The following is a 15,719-nucleotide window of genomic DNA, read 5'->3' on the forward strand; positions in this document are numbered from 1 at the left end:
AGTGAACCAACTTCAATAAAATTGATAGTAACAACTCCCACAAGTGCCTAGAGCCCATATAAAGCATTGGAACTACTTGGAACCATATAAATTTGACATGCAAGCTCAAGAACATGGTCACCTATGCAGCACAAATTTGCAAAGAATAAAGCACTAGAACAAAAACTAATTGGACCAATGGAGGAGTCACATACCAAGGAACAATCTCCCCAAGCAGTTTTGCGAGAGGTGCTTTGAGCAAGGAGATCGAAAATCACACCAACGGGGGCTGGAACTCGTGCTTGAGTTGGTTTTTCATGTTTGTGTGAGGCAGAGGAATAAGATGGGTGCAGGAGTAAGTGGAGGAGGGCCACCGTGGGCCCATGAGGTAGGGGGCGCGCCCAGGGGGGTAGGGCGCGCCCTCCACCCTCGTGACTAGGTGGCAGCTCCCCCGCGGTGATTTTTGCACAGTAAATCCTCAAATATTCCCGAAAAAATCATATTAAATTGGCATGGCATTCTGAGGACTTCTATTTTCGGGATATTTTTATATTGCACAGATAAGTCAGGAAACAGACAGAAAAATACTATTTTACTTTATTTCTACTAAATAACAGAAAATATAAAGAGGGTAAAGAAAGTTGTGCTTCTAATTTCACCCATCCCATGCTCATCAAAAGAATCCACTAACAAGGTTGATCAAGTCTTGTTAACAAACTCATTCCGATAATCATGGAACCGGAGAAATTTCGAATAGCACTAAGTTACCTCAACGGGGATATGGAAATCCCCAACAATAAGAATATCATACTTTTTCTTGACAGTAGGGAGAGGAAATTCAAAAACTCGAAATATAATCGATGGAATTTTTCCAATAGAGTTGATACTATAAACTTGAGGTTGTTTCTTCGGAAAGTGTACCGTGTGCTCATTGCCATTAACGTGAAAAGTGAGATTGCCTTTGTTGCAATCAATAACAGCCCCTGCAGTATTAAGGAAAGGTCTTCCAAGAATAATAGACATACTATCATCCTCGGGAATATCAAGAATAACAAAGTCCGTTAAAATAGTAACGTTTGCAACCACAACAGGCACATCCTCACAAATACCGACGGGTATAGCAGTTGATTTATCAGCCATTTGCAAAGATATTTCAGTAGGTGTCAACTTATTCAAGTCAAGTCTATGATATAAAGATAGAGGCATAACACTGAAACCGTCTCCAAGATCACATAAAGCAGTTTTAACATAATTTCTCTTAATGGAGCATGGTATAGTAGGTACTCCTGGATCTCCAAGTTTCTTTGGTATTCCACCCTTAAAAGTATAATTAGCAAGCATGGTGGAAATTTCAGCTTCAGGTATCTTTCTTTTATTAGTAATGATATCCTTCATATACTTAGCATAAGGATTTGTTTTGAGCACATCAGTTAATCGCATATGCAAAAAGATGGGTCTAATCATTTCAGCAAAGCGCTCAAAATCCTCATCATCCTTTTTCTTGGATGGTTTCGGAGGAAAAGGCATGGGTTTCTGAACCCAGGGTTCCCTTTCTTTACCATGTTTGCTAGCAGTGAAGTCTCTTTTATCATAACGTTGATTCCTTCATTGTGGGTTATCAAGATCAACATCAGGTTCAACTTCTACATCATTATCATTACTAGGTTGAGCATCAACATGAACATCATCATTAACATTTTCACTAGGTTCATGTTCATCACCTAATTGTGTTTCAGCATCAGACATAGAGATATCATTTGGATTCTCAGGTGGTTCAGTAATAGGTTCACCAGAAGTTTGCAAAGTCCTATCATTTTTCTTTTTCTTCCTTTTAGAAGAACTAGGTACATCAATATTATTTCTCTGAGAATCTTGCTCGATTCTCTTAGGGTGGCCTCCAGGATACAAAGGTTCCTGAGTCATTCTACCAGTTCTAGTAGCCACTCTAACAGCATAATCATTTTTCTTACTATTCATTTCATCAAGCACTTCTTTTTGAGCTTTAAGTACTTGTTCTACTTGAGTGGTAACCATAGAAGCATGTTTGCTAACAAGTTTAAGTTCACCTCTAATATCAGCCATATAATCACCCAAGCGTTTAATCATAAAGGTATTATGTTTTAATTGTCTACCAAAATAAGCATTAAAGTCATCTTGCTTAAACATAAAGTCATCAAACTCATCCAAGCACTGACTAGCAATTTTAGTAGGAGGGACTTCAGCTTTATCATATCTATAGAGAGAATTTACCTTTACTACCTGTGTCGGGATATCAGGAGGTTCTTCAGTAAATAAGTAGTTGAGATCATATACTTCTTCAGCAGGCGGTAAATTAAGGCCATATATTTCTTCAATAGGAGGTAAATTCCTAACATCTTCATCTTTAATACCTTTTTCTTTCATAGATTTCTTTGCCTCTTGCATATCTTCGGGACTGAGAAATAGAACACCTCTCTTCTTCGGAGTTGGTTTAGGAATAGGCTCAGTAATTGGCTCTGGAGCTGGCTCATGAGGTGGCTCAGGAGGTGCCCAATTATTTTCATTTGTCAACATATTATTCAATAGAATTTCAGCTTCATCCGGTGTTCTTTCCCTGAAAAGAGAACCAGCACAACTATCCAGGTAATCTCTGGAAGCATCACCTAGTCCATTATAAAAGATATCAAGTATTTCAGGTTTCTTAAGAGGATGATCAGGCAAAGCATTAAGTAACTTTAGAAGCCTCCCCCAAGCTTGTGGGAGACTCTCTTCTTCAATTTGCACGAAGTTGTATATTTCCCTCAAAGCAGCTTGTTTCTTATGAGCAGGGAAATATTTAGCAGAGAAGTAATAAATCATATCCTGGGGACTTTGCACACAACCAGGATCAAGAGAATTATACCATATCTTAGCATCACCCTTTAATGAGAAAGGAAATATTTTGAGTAAATAAAGGTAGCACGATCTCTCATTATTAGTAAACAGGGCAGCTATATCATTTAACTTAGTAAGATGTGCCACAACAGTTTCAGATTCATAACCATAGAAAGGATCAGATTCAACCAAAGTAATTATATCTGGATCAAGAGAAAAATCATAATAGTCCTTATCGGGAACACAGATAGGTGAAGTAGCAAAAGTAGGGTCGGGTCTCACTCTATCTCAAAGAGATTCTTTACTCCATTTAACTAGCAACCTCTTAAGTTCATATCTATCCTGGCAAGCAAAAATAGCTGCAGAAGATTCCGCATCAAAAAGATAACCCTCAGGAATAGCAGGCATATTCTCATCATCACTCTCATCATCGTATTCAGGTTCAATAATTTCTCTTTCTCTAGACCTAGCAATTTGCTCATCAAGAAATTCACCAAGGGGCACAGTAGTATCAAGCATAGAAGTAGTTTCATCATAAGTATCATGCATAGCAGAAGTGGCATCATCAATAACATGCGACATATCAGAATTCATAGCAGTAGAAGGTTTAGGTGTCGCAAGCTTACTTATAACGGAAGGAGAATCTAGTGCAGAGCTAGATGGCAGTTCCTTACCTCCCCTCGTAGTTGAGGGCAAAATAGTAGTTCGATCATCTTTCAAGTTCTTCATAGTGTCCAGCAGATATAAATCCCAAGTGACTCAAAGAATAGAGCTATGCTCCCCGGCAACGGCGCCAGAAAAAGGTCTTGATAACCCACAAGTATAGGGGATCGCAATAGTTTTCGAGGGTAGAGTATTCAACCCAAATTTATTGATTCGACACAAGGGGAGCCAAAGAATATTCTCAAGTATTAGCAGCTGAGTTGTCAATTCAACCACACCTGGAAACTTAGTATCTGCAGCAAAGTGTTTAGTAGCAAAGTAATATGATAGTGGTGGTAACGGTAACAAAAGTAAAGACAACAAAAGTAATGTTTTTGGTATTTTGTAGTGATTGTAACAGTAGCAACGGAAAAGTAAATAAGTGAGAACCAGTATATGGAAAACTCGTAGGCACCGGATTAGCGATGGATAATTATGTCGGATGCGGTTCGTCATGTAACAGTCATAACATAGGGTGACACAGAACTAGCTCCAGTTCATCAATATAATGTAGGCATGTATTCTGTATATAGTCATACGTGCTTATGGAAAAGAACTTGCATGACATCTTTTGTCCTACCCTCCCGTGGCAGCGGGGTCCTATTGGAAACTAAGGGATATTAAGGCCTCCTTTTAATAGAGAACCGGAACAAAGCATTAGCACATAGTGAATACATGAACTCCTCAAACTATGGTCATCACTGGGAGTGGTCCCGATTATTGTCACTTCGGGGTTGCCGGATCATAACACATAGTAGGTGACTATAGACTTGCAAGATAGGATCAAGAACACACATATATTCATGAAAACATAATAGGTTCAGATCTGAAATCATGGCACTCGGGCCCTAGTGACAAGCATTAAGCATAGCAAAGTCATAGCAACATCAATCTCAGAACATAATGGATACTAGGGATCAAACCCTAACAAAACTAACTCGATTACATGATAAATCTCATCCAACCCATCACCGTCCAGCAAGCCTACGATGGAATTACTCACGCACGGTGGTGAGCATCATGAAATTGGTGATGGAGGATGGTTGATGATGACGACGGTGATGAATCCCCCTCTTCGGAGCCTCGAACGGACTCCAGATCAGCCCCCCTGAGAGAGATTAGGGCTTGGCGGTGGCTCCGTATCGTAAAACATGATGATTTCTTCTCTCTGATTTTTTTCTCCCCGAAAGCCAATATATAGAGTTGGAGTTGGCGTCGGAGGGCCACCAGGGGGCCCACGAGGTAGGGGGGCGCCCCCCACCTTCGTGGACAGGGCGTGGGCCCCTTGGTCTTCATCTTTGGCGAGGATTTTTTATTGTTTTTTCTAAGGTGTTCCGTGGAGTTTCAGGTCATTCCGAGAACTTTTATTTTCTGCACATAAAACAACACCATGGCAATTCTGCTGAAAACAACGTCAGTCCGGGTTAGTTCCATTCAAATCATACAAGTTAGAGTCCAAAACAAGGGCAAAAGTGTTTGGAAAAGTAGATACGACGGAGACGTATCAAATAGCCACTACGACATGACAGCCGAGGAGCGGTACCAGGTGGTCTGGACCAACGTGTCCCTCCTGAAGCCGCTCCAGGTCGGGCTCGCGATCCGCAGCGATGACGGCGCGCGGTTGATGTCTACTACACAATCTTCTTCTTGTAGACGTTGTTGGGCCTGCAAGTGCATAGGTTTGTAGGACAGTAGCAAATTTCCCTCAAGTGGATGACCTAAGGTTTATCAATCCATAGGAGGCGTAGGATGAAGATGGTCTCTCTCAAACAACCCTGCAACCAAATAACAAAAAGTCTCTTGTGTCCCCAACACACCCAATACAATGGTAAATTGTATAGGTGCACTAGTTCGGTGAAGAGATGAAGATACAAGTGCAAAATAGATAGTAGATATGGGTTTTTGTAATCTGAAATAATAAAAACAGCAAGGTAGCGAGCGGTAAAAGTGAGCGTAAACGGTATTGCAATGATGGGAAACAAGGCCTAGGGTTCATACTTTCACTAGTGTAAGTGCTCTCAACAATACTAACATAGATAGAAGATATGACAAGCCCTCAACATGCAACAAAGAGTCACTCCAAAGACACTAATAGCGGAGAAAAAACGTAAAGATTATGGTCGGGTACGAAACCACCACAAAGCTATTCTTTCGGATTGATCTATAAAAGAGTTCGTACTAGAATAACACCTTAAGATACAAATCAACCAAAACCCTAATGTCACCTAGATACTCCATTGTCACCTCAAGTATCCGTGGGCATGATTATACGATATGCATCACACAATCTCAGATTCATCCAACCAACATAAAAGTACTTCAAAGAGTGCCCCAAAGCTACTACCAAAGAGTCAAGAACGTGTGCCTACCCCTATGCATAGGTTCCCAAGTGTCACGAAACCCGCAAGTTGATCACCAAAACATACATCAAGTGGATCAATAGAATAACCCATTGTCACCACGGTTATCCCACGCAAGACATACATCAAGTGTTCATAAAAGACTCAATCCAACAAGATAACTTCAAAGGGGAAACTCAATTCATCACAAGAGAGTAGAGGGGGAGAAACATCATAAGATCCAACTACAATAGCAAAGCTTGGGATACATCAATATCGTGCCTTGGAGGAACACGAGAGAGAGAGAGATCCAACACATAGCTACTGGTACATACCCTCAGCCCCGAGGGTGAACTACTCCCTCCTCGTCATGGATCGCGCCGTGATGATGAAGATGGCCTCCGGTGGTGGGATCCCCCTCCGGCAGGGTGCCGGAACAGGGTCCCGATTGGTTTTTGGTGGCTACAGAGGCTTGCGGCGGCGGAACTCCCGATCTATCTTCTGTTCTGGAAGTTTTAGGGTACGTAGGTATATATGGGTGCAGGGAGAATGTCGGTGGAGCTACGGGGGCCCCACGAGGCAGGGGGGTGCGCCCCCCACCCTCGTGAGCACCTCCCGTATCTTCTGAAGTGGGGTCCAAGTCCATCAGGTGGGTTTCCTTCCAAAAATAACTTCTCCAGTTGATTTCGTTCCGTTTTGACTCCGTCTGATATTCCTTTTCCTCGAAACACTGAAATAGGCATAAAACAGCAAATCTGGGCTGGGCCTCCGGTTAATAGGTTAGTCCCAAAAATAATATAAAAGTGGATAATAAAGCCCAATATTGCCTAAAACAGTAGATAAAGTAGCATGGGGCAATCAAAAATTATAGATACGTTGGAGACGTATCAGCGGTTCGCGTGGGGGTTCAACCTGCGCGGGTTCGACGTCGCCTCGGACCTCGACGCGAGGGACCCCGACTCCATCGCCTACCCCGACCCCTGAGAAGGGCTGGTTTGGAGGATTGGGGACGGCTCCAGGGTCAACATCCACCACGAAAAATGGATTCCACGAGCGGGATGCTTGCACCCTCTTGGACAAACATACATGCAGGGTGCTACGTCTTGAGCTTGCGTTGGTTTTCCTTGAAGAGGAAAGGGTGATGCAGTAATAGTAGCGTAAGTATTTCCCTCAGTTTTTGAGAACCAAGGTATCAATCAAGTAGGAGGCTCCTCAAAAGTCCCACGCACCTACACAAACAAACAAAGAACTCGCAACCAACGCAATAAAGGGGTTGTCAATCCCTTCATGGCCACTTGCGAAAGTGAGATCTAATAGAAATAGTATGATAAGATAAATATATTTTTGGTATTTTATAAGATAGATGCAAAAAGTAAAGATGCAAATGAAAGTAGATTGAAAGCAAATATGATAATAGATAGACCCGGGGGCCATAGGTTTCACTATAGGCTTCTCTCAAGATAGCATACGTATTACGGTGGGTGAACAAATTACTGTTGAGCAATTGATAGAAAAGCGAATAATTATGAGATTATCTAGGCATGATCATGTATATAGGCATCACGTCCGCAACAAGTAGACCGACTCCTGCCTGCATCTACTACTATTACTCCACACATCGACCGACTCCTGCCTGCATCTAGAGTATTAAGTTCATAAAGAACAGAGTAACGCATTAAGCAAGATGACATGATGTAGAGGGATAACCTCATGCAATATGATATAAACCCCATCTTTTTATCCTCGATGGCAACAATACAATACGTGCCTTGCAACCCTTTCTGTCACTGGGTAAGGACACCACAAGATTGAACCCAAAGCTAAGCACTTCTCCCATGGCAAGAAAGATCAATCTAGTAGGCCAAACTAAACTGATAATTCGAAGAGACTTGCAAAGATAACTCAATCATACATAACAGAATTCAGAGGAGATTCAAATATTTCTCATAGATAAACTTGATCATAAACCCACAATTCATCAGATCTCGACAAACACACCGCAAAAAGAGTTTACATCGAATAGATCTCCACAAGAGAGGGGGGAACATTGTATTGAGATCCAAAAAGAGAGAAGAAGCCATCTAGCTAATAACTATGGACCCGAAGGTCTGTGGTAAACTACTCACAACTCATCGGAAGGGTTATGGTGTTGATGTAGAAGCCCTCCATGGTCGATTCCCCCTCCAGTGGAGCGCCGACGAAGGCTCCAAGATGGATCTCGCGGATACAGAAGGTTACGACAATGGAAATTGTGTTTCGGTGGCTCCCTGGATGTTTTCGGGGTACGTAGGCTTATATAGGAGGAAGAAGTACGTCGATGGCCGCCCGAGGGGCCCACGAGACAGGGGGCGTGCCCTGTAGGGAGGGGGCGCCCTACCCTCTCGTGGCTGCCTCGACTGCTTCTTGACTTGCACTCCAAGTCCTCTGGATCACGTTAGTTCCAAAAATCACGCTCCCGAAGGTTTCATTCCGTTTGGACTCCGTTTGATATTCCTTTTCTTCGAATACTAAAATAGACAAAAAAACAGCAATACGGGCTGGGCCTCCGGTTAGTAGGTTAGTCCCAAAAATGATATAAATGTGTAAAATAAAGCCCATAAACATCCAAAAGGGGTCATATAATAGCATGGAACAATAAAAAATTATAGATACGTTGGAGACGTATCAAGCATCCCCAAGCTTAATTCCTGCTCGTCCTCGAGTAGGTAAATGATAAAAACAGAATTTTTGATGTGGAATGGTACCTAGCATAATTCTCAATGTAATTTTCTTTATTGTGGCATGAATGTTCAGATCCAAATGATTCAAGATAAAATCTTATAAAACATAAAAATAATAATGCTTCAAAGCATACTAACAGATAATCATGTCCTATCAAAATAGCACAGCCAAAGAAAGCTTATCCCTACAATATCATATAGTTAGGCCATGCTTCATTTTCATTACACAAATACTCCCATCATGCACAGCCCCGATGACGAGCCGAGCAATTGTTTCATACTTTTTAACGCGCTTTAGCTTTTTTCAACTCTTACGCAATACATAAGCATAAGCCATGGACATAGCACTATGGTGGTAAATGGTGGTGGTTGTGAGGACAAAAAGAGGGAGAAGATAGTCTCACATCAACTAGGCGTATCAACGGGCTATGGAGATGCCCATCAATAGATATCAATATGAGTGAGTAGGGATTGCCATGCAACGGATGCACTAGAGCTATAAATATATGAAAGCTCAACAAAAGGAACTAAGTGGGTGTGCATCCAACTCGCTTGCTCATGAAGACCTAGGGCATTTTGAGGAAGCCCATCATTGGAATGTACAAGCCAAGTTCTATAATGAAAAATTCCCACTAGTATATGAAAGTGACAACATAGGAGACTCTCTATCATGAAGATCATGATGCTACTTTGAAGCACAAGTGTGGAAAAAGAGATAGTAGCATTGTCCCTTCTCTCTTTTTCTCTCATTTTATTTTATTTTTCTTTTTTTTCTTTGGCCTCTTTTTTTCTTTTTGGCCTTTCTTTTTTTTCCTTTTTTGTAAAGTCCGAAGTCTCATCCCGACTTATGGGGGAATCATAGTCTTCATCATCCTTTCCTCTCTGAGATAATGCTCTAATAATGAAGATCATCACACTTTTACGGATTTACAACTCAAGAATTACAACTCAAAGCTAGAACAAGATATGACTCTATATGAATGCCTCCGAGGGTGTATCGGAATATGCAATGAATCAAGAGCGACATGTTTGAAAATTATGAAGGTGGCCTTGCCACAAATACGATGTCAACTACATGATCATGTAAAGAGCAATATGACAATGATGAAACATGTCATAATAAATGGAACGGTGGAAAGTTGCATGGAAATATATCTCGGAATGGCTATGGAAATGCCATAATAGGTAGGTATGGTGGCTGTTTTGAGGAAGGTAAATAATGGGTTCAATACAGGCGAAAGTTGCACGGTAATAAGAGAGGCTAGCAAAGTGGAAGGATGAGTGTGCGTATATCCATGGACTCATATTAGTCATAAAGAACTCATATACTTATTGCAAAAGTCTACTTAGCCCTTGAAGCAAAGTACTACTACGCATGCCCCAAGAGGGATAGATTGGTAGGAAAAGACCATCGCTCATCCCCGACTGCCACTCATAAGGAAGACAATCAAAAGAGCACCTCATGCAACAAATTTGTCACATAACTTTTACCATACGTGCATGCTACGGGACTTGCCAACTTCAACAAAAGTATTTCTCAATTTCATAATTATCCACTAGCATGACCGTAACACTACTACCTTTATATCTCAAAACAATTATCAAGCAACAAATTGATCATAGCATCCAATTCACTTTCTATGATAGTTTTTATTATACCCAACTTGGATGCTCATCATTCTAGGACCAACTTTGTAACCATAGCAAATACCATGCTGTTCTAAAAGACTCTCAAAATAATATAAGTGAAGCATTAGAGACTAGCAATTTCTTCAAAATTAATCCACCATCGTGCTCTAAAAAATAATAGTGAAGTACTAGAGCAAAAACTATCAAGCTCAAAAGATATAAGTGAAGCACATAGAGTATTCTAGCAAATTCTAATCAAGTAGGCTTCTCCCAAAAGGTGTATACAGCAAGTATGATTGTGGTAAACTAAAAAGCAAAGACTAATATAATACACGACGCTCCAAGCAAAAAACATATCATGTGGCGAATAAAAATATAGCTCCAAGTAAAGTTACCAATGAACGAAGACGAAAGGGGATGCCTTCCCGGGGCATCCCCAAGCTTAGGCTTTTGGCTATTCTTGAATATCTTGGGGTGACATGGGCATACCCAAGCTTAGGATCTTGCCACTCCTTATTCCATAGTCCATAAAAGCTTTACCCAAAACTTGAAAACTTCACAACACAAAACTCAACAGGAAATCTTATAAGCTCCGTTAGTGAAAGAAAAGAAAACCACCACATAAGGTACTGTAATGAACTAATTCTTTATTTATTTTGGTGTTAAACCTACTGTATTCCAACTTCTCTATGGTTTATAAACTATTTTACTAGACATAGATGCATCAAAATAAGCAAACAACACACGAAAAACAGAATCTGTCAAAAACAGAACAGTCTGTAGCAATCTGTAACTAACGCAAACTTCTAGAACTCTAAAAACCCTACCAAAATAGTAAGTCCTGGAAAATTTGTCTATTGATCATCAGCAAAAAGAATCAACGCAAAATCACGTCTCTGTGATTTGACAAAATTAAATTCGTGCGTGCAAAGTTTCTGTTTTTCAGCAGAATCAAATCAACTATCATCATAGGTTATCCTATAGGTTCTACTTGGCACAAACACTAATTAAAAGATAAAAACACATCTAAACAGAAGGTAGATGCAAGATTTATTACTAAACAGGAAAAAAAACACAAACAAAATTGGGTTGCCTCCCAACTAGCGCTATCGTTTAACGCCCCTAGCTAGGCATAAAAGCAAAGATAGATCTAAGTAGTGCCATCTTTGGCACTAGATTCATAAGTAGCTCGCATGATAGATTCATAAGGTGATTTAACTTTCTTTCTTGGAAAGTTATCCATGCCTTTCTTTAATGGAAATTAGAATCTAATATTCCCTTCCTTCATATCAATAATCGCACCAATCGTTCTAAGGAAAGGTCTACCAAGAATAATAGGGCAAGAAAGATTGCAATCTATATGAAGAATGATAAAATCTACGGGCACCAAATTTCTATTTGCAACAATGAGAACATCATTGATCCTTCCCATTGGCTTTTTAATGGTGGAATCCGCAAGGTGCAAATTTAAAGAGCAATCCTCAAGATCATGGAAACCTAGAATATCACATAAAGTTTTCGGAATCGTGGAAACACTAGCACCCAAATCACACAAAGCAAAACACTCATGATCTTTAATTCTAATCTTTATAGTAGGTTCCCACTCATCATTAAGTTTTCTAGGTATAGAAACTTCCAAGTTAAGTTTTTCATCATAAGATTACATCAAGGCATCAACGATATGTTTGGTAAAAGCTTTATTTTGACTATAAGCATGAGGGTAATTAACAATGGATTGCAACAAGGAAATACAACCTTCTAAAGAACAATTATCATAATCAAATTCCTTGAAATCCGAAATAGTGGGTTCAATGCTATTTAAAGTCATGACCTCTCCAATCCCACTTTTACCAAATTTAACATCAAGATCTAAAAACTCTGAATTCTTGGGACGCCTTCTAGGTAAAGTTGACTTATCTTCAGTCCCATTATTATAAAGATTCATATTGCAAAACAAAGATCTAATAGGAGACACATCAATAACTTTAAGATCTTCATCATTATTTTCATCTAACTTTTTTGGTTTGGCGGCCATCTTATCGACTAAGGTGGCTTGCTTATCAGAAATTTTGGCTACAGCATTTTAAAGACGGGCAATTTGAGAGTTCACACCATAAAATTCTTTATTCATATCATCAAGCTCTTTGTTCATAAACCCCTAAAAACCTTTTTGTTCCTTAAGCTCTTTTTTGAAGAAATTATTATGCTCAAATTGCAAATTCATAAAGCTTCTAATATTTGATTCAATCTCTTCCATCCTTGTAAGAAGGTGGTCGGTACTCTTAGGCAAAGCCATAAGGACAAACAAGCACACAAGCAAACAAAAAAAGGCGAGCGAAAAAAAGAGGAGGAGAAGATTGGGAAAGAGAGGGTGAATAAAACGGCAAGGGTGAAGTGGGGGAGAGGAAAACAAGAGGCAAATGGCAAATAATGTAAATGCGAGGGAGATAGGTTTGTGATGGGTACTTGGTATGTATTGACTTGAGCGAAGACCTCCCCGAAAACGGCGCCAAAATCCTTCTTGCTACGTCTTGAGCTTGCGTTGGTTTTCCTTGAAGAGGAAAGGGTGATGCGGCAATAGTAGCGTAAATATTTCCCTCAGTTTTTGAGAACAAAGGTATCAATCCAGTAGGAGGCTCCTCAAAAGTCCCCCACACCTACACAAACAAACAAAGAACTCGCAACCAACGCAATAAAGGGGTTGTCAATCCCTTCACGCCCACTTGCGAAAGTGAGATCTAATAGAGATAGTATGATAAGATAAATATATTTTTGGTATTTTATAAGATAGATGCAAAAAGTAAAGATGAAAATAAAAGTAGATTGAAAGCAAATATGATAAAATATAGACCCGGGGGCCATAGGTTTCATTAGAGGCTTCTCTCAAGATAGCATAAGTATTACGGTGAGTGAAAAAATTACTGTCGAGCAATTGATAGAAAAGCGAATAATTATGAGATTATCTAGGCATGATCATGTATATAGGCATCACGTCCGCAACAAGTAGACCGACTCCTGCCTGCATCTACTACTATTACTCCACACATCGACCGACTCCTGCCTGCATCGAGAGTATTAAGTTCATAAAGAACAGAGTAACGCATTAAGCAAGATGACATGATGTAGAGGGATAAACTCATGTAATATGATATAAACCCCATCCTTTTATCCTCGATGGCAACAATACAATACGTGCCTTGCAACCCTTTCTGTCACCGGGTAAGGACACCGCAAGATTGAACCCAAAGCTGAGCACTTCTCCCATGGCAAGAAAGATCAATCTAGTAGGCCAAACTAAACTGATAATTCAAAGAGACCTGCAGAGATAACTCAATCATACATAAAAGAATTCAGAGGAGATTCAAATATTTCTCATAGATAAACTTGATCATAAACCCACAATTCATCGGATTTCGACAAACACATCGCAAAAATAGTTTACATCGAATAGATCTCCACAAGAGAGGGGGAGAACATTGTATTGAGATCCAAAAAGAGAGAAGAAGCCATCTAGCTAATAAGTATGGACCCGAAGGTCTGTGGTAAACTACTCATAAATCATCGGAAGGGCTATGGTATTGATGTAGAAGCCCTCCATGGTCGATTCCCCCTCCGACGGAGCGCCGGCGAAGGCTCCAAGATGGGATCTCGCGGATACAGAAGGTTACGACGGTGGAAATTGTGTTTTGGTGGCTCCCTGGATGTTTTTGGGGTACGCAGGCTTATATAGGAGGAAGAAGTACGTCGGTGGCCGCCCGAGGGGCCCACGACACAGGGGGCGCGCCCTGTAGGGGGGGGGCGCCCTACCCTCTCGTGGCCGCCTCGGTTGCTTCTTGACTTGCACTCCAAGTCCTCTGGATCATGTTCGTTCCAAAAATCACGCTCTCGAAGGATTCATTCCGTTTGGACTCCGTTTGATATTCCTTTTCTTCGAAATACTGAAATAGGAAGAAAAAAACAAAAAATGGGCTGGGCCTCCGGTTAGTAGGTTAGTCCCAAAAATGATATAAATGTGTAAAATAAAGCCCATAAACATCCAAAGGGGGTAATATAATAGCATGGAACAATAAAAAATTATAGATATGTTGGAGACGTATCACAGGGTGTATCCAAGGTGGCGGACCCGCTGTCACCAGATGGTACGACCTGGGATGCACAAAAAGTCCAAGGCGGAAGCGACCGCTCATTGGAGCCGGCATTGAAGCGGCTCGCCGCTCGCTGATCGCCGCCTTCTCTCCGCAGTGAAACATCCATGCCGACAAAGGCCACCTGTAATTCCTCTATGATCGATGTTGGCAACACATCATGCAGGTGGGGAAAGAAGCCATGCAGGCAAAGGCCGGCGGACACCAAGGAAAAGTAGATCATGGGAGGCCGCCGCCGCTCGGGTCCCACGAAGGCCACCGCCACCACGTGGTCGGGTTACACAACCGGTATTTTTCCTGCTGAGCGGGGACGTAGACCACGGCAACCGTCTTCCCCTGCTCAAAAACCAACCCTGATTCGTGCTTCACGGAACCAGAGGGAGCGTACTCTCCCCCTCTCGCTGAAGCATACTGTGACGCCCTCAATTCAATCGTACACTAATCATACACGCAAATGTGTACGATCAAGATCAAGGACTCACGGGAAGATAACACAACACAACTCTAGACACAAATTAAAATAATATGAGCTTTATACTACAAGCCAGGGGCCTCGAGGGCTTGAATACATAAGCTCGAATATACAAGAGTCAGCGGAAGCAACAATATCTGAGTACAGACATAGGTTAGACAAGTTTGCCTTAAGAAGGCTAGCACCAAAGCAACATTGGTCGAAAAGGCAAGGCCTCCTGCCTGGGAGCCTCCTAACCACTCCTGGTCGTCGGCGGTCTCCACATAGTAGTAGGCATCGGCGGTGGCATCTGGCCCCTAGGCTCCAACATCTGGTTGCATCTACCGGACAGAAGAAGAAAGGGGAAAAAAGGGGGGGTAGCAAAGCAACCGTGAGTACTCATCCAAAGTACTCGCAAGCAAGAATCTACACTACATATGCAACATTATCAAGAAAGGCTGTATATGTGGACTGGGCTGCAGAAATGCCAGAATAGAGAGAAGGCCCAGTCCTATCGAAGACTAGCATCTTCTGGAAACCACCATCTTGCAGCAAACAGGAGAGAATAGAGTAGCATAAAGTAAAGTAGTAGTAGTGTTATCAACCTCGGCCAGAGATCCTTCCTCGACTCCTGCGAGAAAGAAATCCCAGAGCCATACTATCCATTTCTCATCACAATCCAATTCTCGTCACAAGTATCTAGTTCTAGTTGTATCGATCGGGATACAACTCCAAGTGTTCGTTACCATAGGACAGGCTATCGATATATGTTTTCTTCCCTGCAGGGGTGCACCAACTTACCCACCACGCTCGATTAACTCCGGCCGGACACACTTTCCTGGGTCATGCCCGGCCTCGGCCAAACAATACGACGCAACCCGACCTAGACTTAATAGAGAGG

The sequence above is a fragment of the Triticum aestivum genome, chromosome 7B (genome assembly GCF_018294505.1).
Source record: "Triticum aestivum cultivar Chinese Spring chromosome 7B, IWGSC CS RefSeq v2.1, whole genome shotgun sequence".
Lineage (NCBI taxonomy): Eukaryota > Viridiplantae > Streptophyta > Magnoliopsida > Poales > Poaceae > Triticum > Triticum aestivum.